Raw genomic sequence first — 17,425 nt, 5'->3', positions numbered from 1 at the left:
GGTTCGATTCCCGATGATGTCACTGGATTTTTCAATTGACCTAATCCTTCCAGCCGCACTATAACCCTGTCGTCGACTCCGCCTCTAACAGAAATGAGTATCAGCAATCTTTCTGGTGGGTAAAGGGCGGCCGATGCGTAAGGCTGACAACCTCACCACCATCTGTGAGCCGATTGTCTAGAAAAAGTGGGAGCCTCGACGTCTCACAACCCTATGGAACTACACTGCCTTTTGCAGGGGTAGTTTTACCTTTTTTATGAAAATCTCTCTCTGTTAATTTTGTACTCGTATGTACAACGTTTTTCTGTCAATGACTGAATTAGATACGAAGACATCGATATCGAAAGCATTAAATTAGGAATGTCTTTGATGTTATTTCCTGTCGATGTGAATAATGTTTTAGTTGAGTGACGGTCATGATCTAGATTTTGAATATGTATCGGTATTTATGTTTTTTCAGAACTCCCATTGTTTTTCCAAAATATTGCTGCGGGTACGGCCGAAGCTATATGATTTGGATATTGACAGCGTCGTTAAATAACCAACACGAGCGAGAAATAATTGGGACTTCGACGCAGAAATACATTCCCTTTAGACGGAAATTTTGCTTTAAATTTCGACTCGCATCTGAGTCTGTATCGATTGTAACGACCTCAAATACTAACTGCAGATAGATGAGTGCTTGAGAGTGACATGGTGGGTCACGGAATGACGTCACGTTTCTCTGCTGGTCCTCTCCGCACTGCTAGAGCTGCTAGATGCTAGCCTAATACGTAAACATGGTCAACTTGGTGACGTGCTTTGGTTGTAGCGGGTCGTGGGCGTCGTGGCTCTGCTCTCCGAAACGAATGCTGGATATAGTCTACTGGCAGACGATTCGAAGTATTGTAAGTCATTTCAGAACACTTGATCAGCTACCGATTTATTTAACATCAGTAATATTTGTAAACATGAGCAAAAACAACGATAATTATGGCATGTCTGTCACAGGAGGAGTGATCGTTATACCTAAATATGCTCTTTGGCACATAGCTTTGTACAGGCCTACAGAATGCCATGGAAAATCGGGTCTTGAACCAAGTATTCTGGCGAGATTTAATGCAGCAGTAACTCTGAATTTTACATTCGGGAATTTCAGGCAGTTGCCGACTCCTGTAACTGAGGTTTATCTTGGTTTTTCTGTCTCTTCAGGAGAATTCCTAATGATTCCCCCGCCTTCATATAAGCCATTTCTGCCTCTTTCCAAATCCTTACCTACCCATAATTCTTGGTTATGTTCATGTCTCCTTTGACGTTATATAACCTAATTGATCCGCCTTTGTGTAATATCTGTATAATACAAATTTTGGCATTCTATATTGTCACGTTTATTAGTCACATGTAGACGGGGTTTGCATTGGTGAATAGATTTATTGAATACTCACAAGTCGTAACGGCAAATAATTATAACACTCTAATATTACTGTAACTACAGCACATAAAGTTTTCGACGTTTACTTGCTTAGTCGTTGCTTGGTAACGAATCTTAGCTGGTTAACACTTCATCTATTGAGCAGCTTTCTGAATTCCCTAATGACTGAATCTCTTGAATCGAAGTCAAATTTATGTTACGACCGACCGTCAGTTGGCCAGTCTGTCTTGGAATAAAGCACTCAACTGAGGCTTAAGACCAGATCTTTATTACCATTACTGTCAGACAGTTGCAGGTTTGTTGATGTTGGGCGCTCTCTCTGACGAGAGGACGGATCTGTCTTTTGCCAGAGTCGCACTCAGCAGTAATAAGTCTGTTGTCAGTGTGTCCAATTTACATTTTACATGTTATTAAATGTATGTATATAAACATACAGCGCCTCTGTCAGTCCAGGCTCAGTGCAGCGCTTATGCCCTATCAGTAGCTCCTGCTACAACAGCAGTCTAGTTACTTGAACGGTCGTGTGCTTGACCGCCGCAAGTTTAAGCCTCTTATATTTCCTGTGTCGGGGTTCGCCTTGTCCAATGTTGCGAACATAGCATTTTCATGATTTTGTAGGACTTCTGCTTGGTATCTCTCGAATCAAAATCAAAGTCACATTGCGACTAACGGTCAGTTAGTAAGTCTTGGTGTCGAGCCCCATCTGGGGCTTATGACCAGATATTTATTACTGTTTGACAGTTACGGTCCTGTTTCTGTAGGGCTCCCTATCTGAGAAGAGGACGGATCTGTCTTTTATACATGCTGCTAGCCCTTGCCAGCTTTTTCTTTCTCGGGTCCCTGTGTTCATTCCCAAGCAACGGTCTCGTTTCTAAGTGTTTGCAAATTTTAGTGTCCGTATCCACGGAAACGGTGTTCCGCAATTAGTTGGTCTCCAGGAATCAGTCCATCTGCGCCAACATGTTTGCTTATTCGTTTCCTACAAACGGCCCATATGTCACAATAACAGAAAATTTTGCTGGATATGTGGTACTTGAAGCAACGATACAAAGACTGTCTTTTTTGGTGTGACGCAACGTGATGCTGCAGATTTTCAAAAGTAAGACTACCAGACTACACGGCGTCATATCCCAGAAGATAATCTTCATAAAATTTTGCTGTAATATATACTCTATGCGTATTGTTATTGTTGTCAATTGTAGTCGTTGTGAACAGCGATTACCCATATAGTAGTCAACTTGTTAGGAACGCACGATTGGGGTTGTGTTTCCGGCAAGGGCGCAAAGGATATTTCTCTTCTTCTCCCCGATCAGGGTGGTTGCCTGCCCGTTAAATGGGTACTGGGCGTTCAACTTTATGGAATATAGTCGTTCCCTGGAAATGCCACAAAATCTTACATCGAGAACTGAGAACGCTATGCATATTACCTTGGATCACTTTATCTTCTCTTAATATAAGCAACAGACTTTACAACCATACGAAGAACGAATACAATTATACATTGCTGTCGTCTGAGAGTTAATCCGAAAACTGTTCGGCCGTTCAGGTGAGAGAGAGACAATTCTCGCGTCAAGTCGGCGCACACACATTTGAATTGGCTTAGGATAGGGACATGTGGCTGGCACTTACGAAGGCGGTAATGAAACTTTGGGTTCCGTAAAATGCTGGGAATTTCTTGTGTGAATCAGATTCTGTTGACATCTCAAGAAGGACTCAATTCCATAGTGTCAGGCACCAGTCTCGACAAACCTAGAGCCAATAGATTTTCTTCAGTATCGCCCCAGTGAATTGCTAAACGGCTTCCATGAAGCGAGCTTATGCATTATTTGCCAGCCGGCCGTACTCCCGAGCCCCTGCTATTCTATTAACTCTTTAAAGCTTAATTTTTCTTAAAAAATATATAAAGATTTAGTTCGTTCCTCACAGGAAACACATTACTTATCTGCTACAAAGCCCAACCGGTTAACGCTGTTTATTGCGAGAACGATACGGAACACAAATACACTGTGTGGGCAAACTATAGAATTCTAATATGTTAAAGCGGGTGGTACATATAGTAACCACTGGGCTTTAAAGTGGTAAACATGCAGTCAGTCACGTAATTACTACTGTGACAAAAGACATATAACGGTACGGAAAATGGTTATAAACATATGTTGTCTAATATTTCAAAGTCATAAAATACTTTTAATACTGTACAGTAACTAAATCCAAACCGCTGGAGATTCGTTCTGAAAAACACCGCTGCTAGCAAGGCCAACACCTTGTGGGATTTGGGGGGTCAGGAAAACCGCGGTCGCTGTTAATCATCAAAACATCACTAAGCCACCTGTTCATTCAGTAAACACAAAAAGTATACCAAACGTAATAATATAAAATAAACTAAAATATAAAAAGTTCCACGAGATACGGGCTCGACGACCGGGGTTCGATTCCCGGCATGGCAAAGCTTTTTCTTTATTCCACGGCTTCCAGGCCGGTTCTGGGATCATCCCAGTCCCCTATTTAGTTAGTACAGCGGTAACAGGGGTAAAGCGGCCGAGGCGTGAAGCTGACCATTCACCTCCAACTAGAGTTGAGGTTAAGAAAACGTGTATATGCATGTCTTCATGACATAGTTATTAATTAGTAAAGCTCGGGCACAAATTTTTGCCTGAACGGTTGATCTTTGTAATGGAGAGGCAGTGTGTTTCCTGTGACGTGGGAGCTGAATTGTTATATAATATTCGGATGAAGTTCAAGCTTCAAAAGGGTAATTGCGTGGGGATCAACACAAAGTCTGTAGCGTTACGCCCAATTAATGCGCCTCGTTTAGTCATTAGCTCGAGACGCCGATATTGTGAACACATCGGCAGGATGGCTGGAGTCTGGAGCCTGAAGTGACAGAGCTAACGATGTGTTCCGAGTAGGAATCACATAATGGACCCTTCCTTGTGTATGTGGGAAAGTTCAGATATTCGTGGACGCAGTAACGAATCATTTACGAAGAAGTTAAATTCAGATTTGGACAGGCTGGTTTTCTCCGACTATTTCAGTTCGCCCCTGACAGTTCTCATCCAATCAACTACCCCACGTTTATTAATCACCCTATCTTCGAGCGGCAGGAGCTGGGATAGCGTAGTCGGTATAGCGACTGGCTACAGGCGTGGATGATCAAGGAGTAGGAGTTCGTATCCCGATAGGGTGAAGAATTATCTCTTCTCCACTTCCTCCAGACCAACTCTTGGGCCCACCCAGTCTTCTATCCAAATTGATACTGGGGACTCTTTCCCCGGGGGGTAAAGCTGTCTGGGCATGAAGCTGACCACTCACCTCCAACTAATGCCGAAGTCAAGCAAATGTGGATCTATATATCCACTTCCCCATACGTCTTCATACCATAATGCTTAACTAATTAAGAACAGGGGAAACTTCACTCTTGTTTACCTTACCTTCAAGTGCTATATATTGTCACGAAGTTGATAGCATCGTCAAAGAATCATCTTAAAAAAGAGCAGAGTAAATTAGGGTACTCGTTTCCAAACTTTATATAAGGAAAGTGAGAAAAGTTAGAAAAGTCTGAAATTCCTCCTTTCTTGACAACGATTTTGTCCCGTCTGTCTTCTATGGTACACTTTTACATCAAACAATGCAGTACCCAAAAGCTGCCGTCTCGGATGCCTGACATACCAAGACGCACTCTGGTCGTGCAATCGGCAGCACTTAACAGACGAGCATCGCGATGGTAGGAATGAACAAGAAGAGATCGGCATTGTGCGGTTCTTAATAATGGACATTCCGAGTTATATAATTACGTCATACTCATAGTATTCAGTGGCGTGAAGGTTGTATAGCTACCAGGTGCAATGGCGTGAATGTTATCTGCAACGAGAATTATTCCACAGTGTTACTGCTGTGGTGCTCATCTGGCAGGGCTGGAATTAGTCAGAAACGCAGGTAGAAGTCGTCTGTTTAGTTCCACTGCCTTCAGTTTTAAAGAAGTGATTTCTAATGCCTTAAGACGCCATAATTATCGTTCAAAACATCGGTACACCAAGGAACGAACTCTGGAGCCTACATTATAGTGGTTCTTTTAATACGTGTTGTTATCCCTTCGGCCTCTTCTATTGATTTGGAGTGTCCACCTATTTCTGAAACGCCATTCCCACCCGTGTCATCTTGAATGTTAAAGACGTCTGAAGTTTTCTCAAGCTGTAACGCTTCTTCCTTGTACTGGGGAGGTGCCCCGATCGAATCTCGGTGGGGTCGCCGAATATTCTATATCATGTCGGGGTGGGAACATAAACTAAGTCATGACTTCTTCCTTCCAAATCATTTATAATACGCACCCAAAAATTCGATGTCTATAATTTGATCTACAGAAAATGCCGTTGAATAAACATAAAAAAATTAATGACTCGTACGAGTACATACTGTCACGTAGTATGGAGTGACTCTCGACGGAGTTTTGGATTGGACATTGGATTTATTGACCACTTATACAATACACAAGACTTGTAACTACAAGTAATTACAGTTCCATCGCTAATCTCCACGCTTTAAAAATCGCAACAGCACACGTTAAGTCTTTTCTAGCCTGCTGTCTACACCAGCCGTTCCCTGGTAACGATTTCTAACAGTGGAGATTCTTCAGCTTCTGCGCTCAAGTCCACTCTGAACGGCAACTCCGTTCCAACTGCCTCTTTTCCTCACAGACTCCCATAGAGAACTGACTTAGTTATCTCAATTGTCTTCCTTATAACCGCTTTGCACGGGCCCAGTAGAAAACACCGTTTCAATAGTACCTCTATTGTTGCATGCTTATACGTTGCCGCGCCTACCTAGCAGTTGCCTAGAAACGAATGTTGTTTCCAAACCGCTAACAACGGCTGTTTCTCTGGTTCCACAGTTCTTGCTTTGAGCACATATATCGCAGTATAATAAATTTAACTTTCCTGTCAGTTACCCTATTGCAGATTTGGTGGCCGCATTCTTAACCTCGTCACTAGATGGAGATGAGTGCTCAGCTTCACGCCCCGACCGCTTTATACACGGGGAGAAAGACGGCCGGTATCCATTGAATAGGACAGTGCATGAGTTAGGGATGAGATTCATAGATGACTAACGATGTTTCGGAGGAACCTTCTACTTCATATTCTCTTTAAATACGAAGATGGAGGCAGTATGTTCCTCCGAAACGTTGGTGACCACTTACCAGACTACACTGTGTCATTACCAATAAGCCTATAACATGAATCTTTATCGACGTGTAAACGTGAAATCTCACAACGCTTTATGCTTTTCTGCTTGTCTGACGATGCTTTCAGTATTTCGGATTACACATATATCGTTGAAGGATATGATGAATGGTGGATTAGAAATGATTTGGGAGGAAGCGTCATGGCCTGTTAGGCACATCGTGCCAGCATCTTCCTGATAGGACAGAGGAAAACTACTTAAACCTTAGGATAGTCGATGCCCCAGCCGAGATTCAAACCGGACGTTTCCCGAATACAGATCTACAGCTTCAACAACAACAAACTCCGTGGCCTGTAGTCCGCAACCGACCGAGCGACCGCCGCTTGCCGGCGAAGTTAGTGCCTTTCTTTATGGAACATTCTCTTCAATCCCACCTTCTAAATGTCTAGGAGAGAATAAATATATCCATGATTTATTTCACCGTCTTCTAGTGCATACACTTATCTACCTCACTCCTCTCTCTCGCACTACATGTCTCGGCACAAAAGCGCCATCCTCAGGTGCTTATTCGATTAACGTTAAACTAGTTCACTGCATGCCTTGTCGTCTTCATATTAAAATAATTGAAATATAAATTTATCATATATATTGATAAATATTAACTATTAAAAATATTAAAATTGTTCAGGATTTTTCCTACGTCGTATCTCACTACTCGAGTCACATCTATCCTCTTCTGTCGGAGCACTCTTTCTATTTTCGTGTGTGTATTGTGCTTTATGTTGTGTCTTGCTCCTGTGACTGCGTGTGAATAAATATTTTTGCTCCTGGTTTTCGTTACTGGGTTATTCAACTTCTGTATACAAAATAGCCTCAAACACAAACTCTTTTATCAGCTTCGGTTTGTTTCACTAAGGCTACAGCACACAAAGAGTCTCTATAAGAATTCCACTAGTAAATATGTTGTTGGCATCAGGAAAAAGGTAAAATTGTTGGGAAGTTACCTCTTCGCGATTACAATAGTGGTGGGAAGAGGGTGCGTTCAGTGGACAGATGCGGTGTGGCGTTTATTGACGACAAAAATTTGATAGGTTCTTACATTGGGATTATATCCACCTATGACTTTAAAGGAGCTGGTATCTAATTAGGTACGCAGTTTCTGCAACGAGATGGATGTATTCCCCTAACTCAAAGCCTATCTGAGTCTGTAAATCAGCTCCGTTTCGAGTTCATTCAAGGATGTACCTTACTTACTTATGGAGCTGAGCCCTTCTTGAGAAGCCAAATCTGCAGCTACTCAAGAATTTCCAGATTTTATGGAACCCGAAGGTTCATTACCGTGTTCACAAGAGCCCTCCACTGTTTCCTATCCTGAGCCACAGATATCCAATCCATACCATCCCATTCCATCTCTCTAAGATCCATTCTAATATTGTCCACCCACCTACGCCTTGGTCTTCCCTGTAGTCTCTTTCCTTCTGGTCTTCCTACCAATATCCTATATGCATTCCTTTCCCCCCCCCCCAATCGTGCTACATGCCCTGCCCAACTCATCCTCCTTAACTTGATCATTCTAATTATACTTGGAGAAGAAAAATTTGCGAAATAACACTCTCAAACGACATCTGAAATATTTTGTTCGTCTCGTGTAATTTCTTTCCCTCCGAGGAGACCTGTGCCTTTATTTTCTGTAAATTCTTCAAACTTTATCTGGGGTATAATAATATTCTTGTGCTTTCAGGAAAAGTCAACGACTACAATGTGGAGATGTGAAATTATAATAACTTTATGAGAAACCCGTACTTATCATGTGGAGGTACGCATACCTGAATTAACCAACCAAAAGAGTATTGGATCATTGGACTGTTTTAAATATAATAATGTACGATCGCTTTATTCGTAACTTAGTCATGCTTGCTGTTATCGCTCGTCTTGCAACGCCGGACAGTAGCGAGACCCGCGGCCTTACAACGAACTACATCTTCTCTATGTCACATCGCTGTTAATATTTAAATTTCATATAGAGAGGACTAAGATCATGACGATTTCATTTCTTGTTTGTGTGTCTGTGTTTGTCATGATTATCTTGTCATATTCGATGATTCACAATTTCGTTTTTCTCCAATTGGTACTGGGGGTGAAGCGACCGGGGCGTGAAGCTGACCACTTATCTCCATCTAGTGCCGAGATCCAGAAAATATGCCTCTATACATCCACTCCCCCATATGCCTTCATGGCGTAGTGCTTAATTGGTTAAGCACAGGAACAATACAACATTGTTAAACAGCGTACGAATCCACCAGTCCAACCATTTTCACTCTGTTATGAAACATGTCTATCTTGAATACGTTTACAGGTATGTTACAAATATTACAGGGTCAATCTTGGCTGTAATTACTTGCCGGTATGAGGGTAGACGGATGACTACTTTTTATTTTTAATGTCAATGCTGTAAAATCTGTAGCGTAGTTGGTTGAGGCACTATGCTAAAAACCAGAAGGTCGTGGGTTCGATTCCTGATGAGGTCATTGGAGATTTTGGTTTCCCTAATCCTTCCAGCCGCACTATGGCCCTGGGGTCGACTCAGCTTCTAACAGAAATGAGTTCCAGGAATCTTCCTGGTGGTAAAGGGCGACCGGCGCGAAAGGCTGATAACCTCACCGCCATCTCTGAACCGATTGTCTAGAGAAAATGTGGGAGCCTCGACGTCTCACAACCCTATGGGCCTACACGGACTGTTATAGAAATAGCTTTACCTTTACCTCATACTATAAAAATCTGTGTGACTGCACCATACGTAATCGTTAAAATGCTAATGGGTGATTCATAAGCTAGATGCATATTCATAGAATCAAAGAAAGAAAGCAGATACAATCGAGATATGACAAGAACATGTACAAGAGAGTAAGTCTGTACTCATTCCTGTTAGACATGTATGTTTCGAAACGTCATCAGCTATGAAATTTACTTAGTTCTCAGTTCATCCAACAGGTGTCAGAGTAATCCCAATTGGACCTCATGACTCGTAGTACGCGGGTTCAGATACCCGGCGGAGGTCGTCGAATTTTTAAGGGCGGAAAATTTCAGGGAACAAGTCCTCCGGGAGGGACTTTAAGCCGTGGGTCCCGTGTCGTAGCTTTACGGCACGTAAAAGAACCTCATATCTCCAAAGGAGGTCACTGAGCCAAATTAACGGACGTTTCCCGCCAAACAGCAGTCTCTAATACCTCTGGTAGATGGGGGAAGCATTATAGATACCTCTCAGCTAGTAGAGCCAGTCTCGCTGGCTGGGCGGGACTGATGGTAAGCACCAGTACCGGTAGGATATAGAGACTGGTAGAAATCATAGAGGGAAGCACAATGGACCAATACATGGGGAAAACCCACCCTCTCCAATAACTAACTAATCCCAACTGGGCTTTGCTTCATTGTTATAATGTGCATTGAGCTGAATTTAAATGCTTTAAGTTATTTTTTAAGATTGTCTATTTGTTTCTGAGGAGCCTTGGATAGCGTAATCGCTATAGCGACTGGCTACGAGCTGAACGACCAAGGGGTCGGAGTGCGAGTCCCGGTAGGGTCAAGAATTCTCTCTTCTCCACTTCGTTCAGACCGGCTCTGGGGTACCGGGACCTCTTTCTCGGCGTGAAGCTGACCACTAACCTCCAGCTAGTGCCGATGTCAAGAAAATGTGGATCTATACATCCACTCCCCCATACGCCTTCATGGCGTAGTGCTTAATTTCTTAAGCGCAGGGACAATTGTACCTTTACCTTTTTATCTATTTGTTTCTGTTAAAAGTATGCATGCTGCTTAAAAGTTTATTTTGTTTTGCGTAAATATATTAATATATATATATATATAAATGTGGTGCGTGGGTGTGTGTGTGTGTGTGAGACGTACCCAAGTCACTGTTTGGTCGTCATTCACTTCATATTTCGCTCAGCTTCCAAGAATGGCGAGTTGCGGGGTCGCGTCGCGTTTTTCAGATGTCTCAGTTCATCTTCAATAAACGCGAACACGCCCGTTTATGACTGCCAGTCCGTGCCTGGGATTCCAGAACGTGCATAGCCATAGCTCATATATCGAGATGCAAGAATCGAGAGCGACACAACCGCCACTATCGATCAAAATCACCGATAATTAGCAAGCTGACCGCCGAACACACAATGCTACTTAAGTACAGCCAAACTGTCTCTTTCTTTTTTGTATTTGCGTTAACAGTTTAGGACAAGAGTGATACTCGTGTTTCGTTTTACCGTATTTCCCTTTTGAACCCTCTGAACACGAAATTCTTATGAATACTGTCAAAAAGTTAGGTTTCTATCTATCCATTTGTCTATCTATCTGTCTACCTGTCTGTCTGTCTATCCATGTATCTATCCGTCTATCCGTTCATCTATCTATCGATCCATCTATCTAGCCCTCTATCCATCTATCTGCCTGTCTCTCTATGGCTCTATTGTCCTTTGTTGGACCTTGGCCGTTTTTCAGTTTCTTGATCCTTTTACACAGCCGGTAGAACTCCGTCGACGGGGGATCAGCACAGAATAAAAGCATACAGACGTCCATGCCTCAAGTGGGATTTGAACCCACGATCCCAGTGTTTGCGCGGGCGAAGACAGTTCATGCCTCAGACCGCGTGGCCACTGCGATCGGCAAATTCGGTTTCTGCTTCGTCAAAAGAATTACAATTTTTCCTGAAACTTGGCCTGTCAGAGTAACGACAGAATATAATCTTAGGATGTTCGAGAACAGGATGCTGACCTAGAAGATATGAAACAACAGGAAAGTGGAGAAAATTGCATAATGAGTTGCTTCATATCTTGGGCTCCTCGCCAACTGGCATTAGAAATATCATCAAGTCAAGGCATTTAGCACGCATAGGAGAGGGGTGCATAAAGAGTTTTGGTAGGAAGACCTGACAGAAAGAGCACTAAGACTTGTGTGTTGATGGGAAGATAATATGAATCGTACCTGAATAGAATTGGAGATTATTAACTGGATTCATCTGGCTCAGAATAAAGGAAAGTAGTTAACGCTTTTTAACACGGAAATGAACCTTCTGGTTCTCTAAAATGCGTAAGATTTCCTAAGTGTCTGATCAACTGTTTACTCCATGGAGTTACTGCTCTGAGAAACCCTGCCTCAGTAGCTCCAAACGTTGGGCGATTCTTGCACGAACTCTCCGTAGTATCGCTATTTTTAATGGGACAGGTTTAATTAATAAGCCAGGAAAAAAACAATAAGTTCATTCTGACCTACGTACACATGATTAATCGTTATTTTAAAAAACAATGCGACCCTTGAAAGCAATAACGACACGCGATGAAGGGTATATGCACGAAAACTCTACTGTATGATGTGACAGTATGTCACACAGTGAGAAGAAATTGCGTTTGGAATCAGTAGAAAGTGGCTATGTTGGATTATCTCGCACCCTTACTATGTTCACAGAAACCCACTACTCGTCCCCGAGGCCCTGTATAACATTTTATGGCATTCTGAATTTATATAGCGAGGAACTGATAATCCTGCTTCCAGTCCTTAAGATTTAAGGCCACCCCCTCTTCGGCTGTACAAAACTGCTACTTCAGTACGTTCGCAACTGAATTTTATGCCTCGAAATAGTTTTCTTGATTCGAAACCTGAGGGCGCCACATGCCGTGGTGGCAAAAAGTTTAATATGGTTTATCCATGTTATAAATGGTGAATGAGAAATATTTGTTTATGAATACCGAGATGGATAGGGTCTGGAAGAATATATGATCGTTATCCCGACATTATTTTAACGAAACCCATGAAAATTGACATTCATGAGTCATGGAAACTCGAGCTTCCGATTAATACTATCCTAGTATAAGCATATTCATGGAAGATTTGTAGCAAAATCCATTTATTAAACTGCCGCCCGAATCTACTTCATATTCTGATGAAAACTCATCATTAAACAATCCGGTATTGAATTCAGAATATGTGGCAAAAAAAAAGAAAGAAAGAGAGAACTTTATGTTGTGACAATTGGCAGAATTGTCGGGGAAACACGGCACAACTCGATTCTTAAAAGTTGGTTTCTTTATCTCGACTTTTACGTCATGTTCCGTCCGATGATTAGGTCCTGTGACGTCCTGACACGTTCCCATTGCAGTCTCTACCTTTCAGGTCGTGTTCAGGGGAGGAAGACTCTTACAGATCCAGTGAAATTGTTTGCTTAGATACGTCTTGGGTATTCTATACTGGCTGTAACCAGTGTCTGATTCAAACATCTCTGAGGCTGCCTCACACCTTACTGAAGAAGGGTACTTTGCTTACAGCGATATCCCCGGTATTTACTATATTTATAATCACGACATAACGATTTGTTTTTTGCCGTATGATTACTTGCTCTGGAAGATGTAGGCGATGCCTTGTGCACACAGCAGTTCTGACCATGTATATGTCGCGCGCAGAACACGCTTCGGTACCTTGAATGTGATATGTTCGCATGGAGATTGCTCTGGCCTAAAGATTTTGGACAATTATCCCCCAGTAGAACAACGCACACTTGCTCATGCAATATCTGTATCCCTTTCCAACAAAAGTTATGAAGAGGAAAAATTATTTTCCTCTTTATTCTTCTCTTTCATATTATCCATTTTCTCTTCCATCCTCCTAGTTATTTTTACGCTTCTTCCTATTTCTTTTCCACCTTCTTTTCCTGTTCCATCTCCTCTTCGTGTCTTTCCCCTTCTTTTTCTTCTTATCTTCTTGCTCTATCTCCTCCTGCCCTCTCTTCTTCTTCTTCATTTCCTTCCTTCATATTCTATGTCTTTTTTCTGTCTTCACATCCTTCCTTCTCTCATCTTCTCACTCCATCCCTTACTCCTCTTTTTTTATTTGCCTTCTCTTTCTCTTGCTACTCCGTCCGCTTTTCATCTCCTTTTCTTCTTTCTCCTGCTTCCTCTTCAGTGTCCTGACCCACACAACTGTGTTCTTAGACTCTCAAAGGGCAGGCTCTTCTAAGTCAACGTAAATACCAGACCCTGAAAAACACAGCCTGATTTTGTATTATGTGGGGTGTTGATTATTCTCCGATCCAATTTCGTACCAGCAAAAAGCCATACCCAGTGTTCTTCACCAGTGACCTGAGAGGACAAAACTGGCTTCAGCTCTACAGTCGAGAACTGATAATGCGCAGAATCTCCGTTTATATGTATAAAAGTAACGTAACGTCATTTCCACGTCAGCTGCAACGAGTTCACTGGAATGCCGATGGAGTCACCACTTGACGGCTTGCTAGTAGTCATATACACGCATACGGATATTTATCAAAATACTTTGAACAGACGTGACGGACGTGACATTCCTAGAGGAAATTACAGCGGCAATCTTTAAAGTCGGGAAATTGTATCAGGTCCTTAGAAATAACTGAAATTTCAAATATTTCAAATATTATGTTGTATAGAAGCCGTCATAGATGAGACAGTGACTAGGGTACGGGCTGGACGACCATGGGTTTGTTTCCGACTGGGGCAAGATATTGTCACGATTTAGGTGCGAGCGTGACTAAAGACGGGGTATAGATTGGTGAATTAGATTTATCGACACAACTCGAACTATAATTACAGCACCACCGCTGACCTCCACACTTAACAGTTTACTACAGCACCCGTCAAGCCTTTTCCAGCCTGCTGTACCTTAACCAGCCGTTCCCTTGCAACGGCTTCAAACAGTGAAGATTCTTCAGCTTCCAGTTCTCAGGTCATCCTGACACAGCCGCCCGTACAGAACTCTTGTCAGTCTCCATTGCCAACTGACAACTGTCAACTCCGGAACTCGACTGACCCTGCTTATAACACTTCGGCACGAACCACATATAAAACACCTTTCGATTGTTATAGTCCAACAATACATCGACCGTTGAATGCGTATCCGTTGCCGCGGGAACCCGTTTACCAAGCAGTTGCCCAGCGATACCCCCGGTATTGTTGACGTGTTTACCGGCCGTTACCAAGCAACGCATGTTCGTTTTCGCGATCTTTGCATAGCAACAGCTATACACGCTACAACATTTTCGTCTTCTTCTCAGCGTCCAGAGTTGTTCTAAGACCAATCTAGTATCCTACTAAATACCGATAGAGCTTTCCCCGGGGTAAAGTGGCCGGAACGTGAAACTGACCACTCGCCTCAATCTAGTGTCAGGGTATAAAATGCATAGATCTATACCTCCTCTGCCCCATTTGTCTTCATGGCGTGGTGCTTAATTAAACACGTGGAGAACTCTATCTCACATCTTCCTCAACCCCCCACCCTCAACTCTGGAGCGGGACAAGTCCGGAGCAGATGGCGCTCAGGGACCTGAAGGAGATTCCGGTCTGTGAGGATTCAGCCATTTTCCTCTGTCTCTCTCTCTCTCTCTCTCCTTTCCACTTCGCTTTGAAGGCGAAGTCTAAGAAGAAAGGAGTCAGTGAGGTGGAAGTCAGCACCCACCCCTCCCACACTCCCCACCTACAACTCCAGCCTCTTGTGAACGTCTATATGCAGACCTCTTCTAGACCCCTACCCCTACGTGATAGACGAACAGCCACTCCGGAAAATTGGTTCGCACTGCTCTCTGTCGGTCTAAAATCTCACCACTCCGTTCATTTGTTTTCATAGTTTAAGTACCATAGTTCTGTTCCAAGTATATTCTTCTGTGAACAGCATAAGCTCGTCTAATTGTAACACTTCATATTTACGTATATCGTGGGTTGCACTGAAATTTTAGGCGGCACAACAACTATCCTGACTTAGGTTCCTCGATAGTTTCCTCAGCTCCTCCATGTAAATGCCAAGATCGTCGACGTTATGTAACCTATGATCTGAAAGCGTGGTATAATATCCCTAAAGTTCCTGGCTACAGATCTAGAGGTCCGGGTTCGATTCCCTGGGCCACCAGATTTTCTGAGAAGTGTGTAGGTCTGGAACGGAGTCCACTCAGCCTCGTGATGATATTTGAGGAACTATTTCAAGAAAATAGCGGCTCCGATCTAGAAAACAGAGATTAACGGCCGTGGGATTCCGTTGCGCTGAACACACGACATCCTCTATCCGCTAAAGTTTGCACTAAATTCGCCGACAAGTGACGGTCACTCGGTCGGTATAGTTCGCTTGCGGACTGTAAGCCACGAGTTTTGTTTGATTTTTGTAGATGAAAAAAGTAAAAATATCCCTGTAACAAGCCGTAGAGGCCCATAGGGTTGTGAGGCGTCAAGGTTCCCACATTTTCTAGGCGGACGCTCACAGATGGCGGGGAGGTTGTCAGCTTCACGCGCCGGCAGCACTTTACCAACAGGAAGACTCCTAGTACTCATTTCTGTTAGAGGATGAGTCGACCCAAGGGCCATAGTGTGGCAGAAAGGATTAGGGCAATTGAAATATCCAATGATATCGGGACTCATATCCGGGACCTTGCGGCTTGTAGCATTGTGCTTCAACCAACTACGCTACTGCGTGCCCTCTTTTACTTACCTTATACCACCATCTCTCTCTCTTAACCAGTCGCTACGTTAAACAAATATTCCTAAGTTATCAGAATGCTATCGTGTGGTGCGTTCCTCCATATAGTCTAGTTAATCGATCTACCAGATAAAATAACTTCGCATTCCGGAAGATAATTTGGCTTACTCTTCATAGTTACCGCTGTAAGACCCTTGAATCTGAGGCGTTTATTACTAAATTGTAACCCAGTCCATTACTTACTTACTTATGGAACTGAGCCCTTCTTGAGGAGAAGCCAAATCTGCAGCTACTGAAGAATTTCCCAGCATTTTATGGAACCCGAAGGTTCATTACCGTTTTCACAAGAGCCCTCCACTGGTCCCTATCCTGAGCCAGATCAATCTAATCCATACCATTCCATGCTATCTCTCTAAGATCCATTTTAATATTGTCCATCCACCTACGCCTTGGTCTTCCCTGTGGTCTCTTTCCTTCTGGCTTTCCTACTAATATCCTATATCCNTCAGAAAGCCTATAAATCTCTTCGGATATCCTCTATATGTCACTAGCAGCCGAATGTACATTATAACAGGTATTTCAATTGTGAACATTTATCTGTGCATTGCAAGAAATAGAGATTGGCTTTACAAAAAGAAGAAATAATCCATAAAAGTGCAGCTTTATTCCCTGCGAAATAATCCTCCGGTGGTCTGGAGACCAATTTTTCTGCGCGAATAGGAGGAAAACCCAATATTCCTGCTCTGTGTTTCCTTCGACCAGTGGGCTGGCTTAGTAGGTCGGCCTTCTACCAAGCCCTGTCTACAGATGAGGTTCATTCCCCAAGGTTCAGGTGGGGTTCTTTTGAAATTAAAAAGTAGTTAACTTACCTTTATATCTTCTTTATATCAATCTTATGACTTTATAAAATTTATTTCTCAATATCTCTGCTGTCTTCTGCGATATGACGCCGAGTATTCTGGTAGATCGTTATTAAAATTTCAGACAAACCTGCTGCCTGTATTTTCAGTCCTGAAGATATAGTTAGCTCTTTCCTCCGAAACGTCGGTGGCATTCTACCGGGAATTACATGGAGGGAGCGGGTTTCACCGAAACGTTGATGGCAGTCTAGCAACCGAAAATGGAGGCAACATTCCTCCGAAACATCGGTAAATATCTTCAAAATACCAAAGTAAACCCTGTAGAAGGATGCAGAAGCTTTCTCCGAAACGTTGGTTGTTCGGCGTCACATTCCATAGGACAGCAATCTCCATGTTCACCGTTTTGAGAATGGTAGGAGAAAGCTCATACGTAGAACTGTGTGTGAGGATATGTGATATTATCTATATGGAAATTTATCCTTCCTTCCACAGAGAGGTT

The 17,425-nt window shown here is 42.8% G+C and overlaps 1 protein-coding gene across 1 annotated transcript in view; it reads left to right on the top strand.

Moving 5' to 3' along the window:
- The first annotated feature begins 805 nt into the window (after positions 1-805).
- Positions 806-17,425, top strand: part of LOC111874165 (synaptic vesicular amine transporter) — a 136,670-nt gene continuing 120,050 nt past the window's right edge. The window contains exon 1 of the mRNA XM_023869419.2: positions 806-887. The gene's annotated coding sequence lies outside the window, so the exon portion shown is untranslated. The remainder of the gene's footprint in view (positions 888-17,425) is intronic.

Source organism: Cryptotermes secundus, unplaced genomic scaffold (assembly GCF_002891405.2).
Source record: "Cryptotermes secundus unplaced genomic scaffold, Csec_1.0 scaffold26, whole genome shotgun sequence".
NCBI lineage: Eukaryota > Metazoa > Arthropoda > Insecta > Blattodea > Kalotermitidae > Cryptotermes > Cryptotermes secundus.
The sequence above is the reverse complement of the archived record's forward strand: the minus strand, read 5'-3'. Positions and strand labels throughout refer to the sequence as shown.